We start from the raw sequence: 1,378 nt of genomic DNA, 5'->3' as shown, positions 1-1,378 counted from the left end.
ATAAATGACCCAAAACCCAAAAATAAAAGCAAAAAATACAAATAATAAGAAAGAAGAGAAACGAAGAGAGAAAGGGATAAAGGAGAGAGGAAAGGGAGGACTATAGGGACCTGCCATGTAAAGCATTTCGAGCGAATTAACTGTCTCGCCTGATCGGTTTCGGGCGAAGAAGGTGCTTGGCCTCCGACCTATCCTTAAATGAAAACCTCCCTTGAAGAAAGCGTTAGCGATAAACCTTTAATGATTGTAATACCACCGGAGTCTATATTGGATATCCACACACACGCACACATGCATACATACACACATATACATACATGTATGCACATTTACATACATACGTACAGTCGTACATACATATATACACACACACGCGCACACATACACACACACACACACAGGCACAGGCACATACACACAAATACAAACATACACACACACATACAAACACACAAACGTACACAAAGACAGACAAACACACACACACCAACACAGACGTACACAAACACAGACAGACACACATACACACACACACACACACACACACACTCTCACACTCACAGACACGTTCGAGAAAATGTCAATATCGCCTGCGAGAACCGATAAATATTCCCCGCTATCCAAATACGAGCCGGAAGAAACTTACTTATTGGTTCGCCCCCTTATTTGTAAGTTTTTAAAAATAACGACGTCAACGTTCACATCAAGAACAGGTCGGGGCTAGAGGGCGTCTTGTCCTCTCCCCCCCTCCCTTACCCCCCTCACCCCCCCCCCCCTCCCCCGCGTGGCGTTCTGGCGGGTCTGTCATTTCTGATTTCAGTTTTAGGCTGATTAGAGGAAGGGTTTAGTAAGGGAGGAGGAGGGAGGGGAGAGGGAGGGGGAAGGAGGGGATGGGGGAGGAGGGAGGGGAGAGGGGAGGAGGGAGGGGGGGAGGAGGGAGGAGAGAGGGAGGGAGGGAGGGAGGGAGGAGGGTAGGGAAAATGGGAGGAAAAGGGAGGAGGGAGGGAGAGAGGGAGGGGATGGGGGAGGGGGGAGGGAAAAGGGAGGAGGGAGGGGGAGAGTGAGGGGATGGGGGAGGGGGGAGGGAAAAGGGAGGAGAAGGAAGGAGAAGGGAGGAGAAGGGAAGGAAGAGGGAGGGGAGGGAGGGAAAAGGAAAGAGAAGGGAGGGGAGGGAGGGAGGGACTGAAGAGGGAGGGAGGAGGGGGGTGGATGAAGAGGGAATATGATGGGGGGGGGTGGGTGGCAGGGTGGATAGGAAGTTTAATTATATAAGATATGGGAGACTTTGGAGAAAAAGAGGAGGATGAGGAAAAAAAGGAATTAAGTGAGGGGAGGAAAGGAAAGAAAAAGATAGACGGGAAGATGTATAGACAGAGAG

The sequence above is a fragment of the Penaeus chinensis genome, chromosome 4 (assembly GCF_019202785.1).
Source record: "Penaeus chinensis breed Huanghai No. 1 chromosome 4, ASM1920278v2, whole genome shotgun sequence".
NCBI lineage: Eukaryota > Metazoa > Arthropoda > Malacostraca > Decapoda > Penaeidae > Penaeus > Penaeus chinensis.
Note: the sequence above shows the minus strand (reverse complement) of the source record.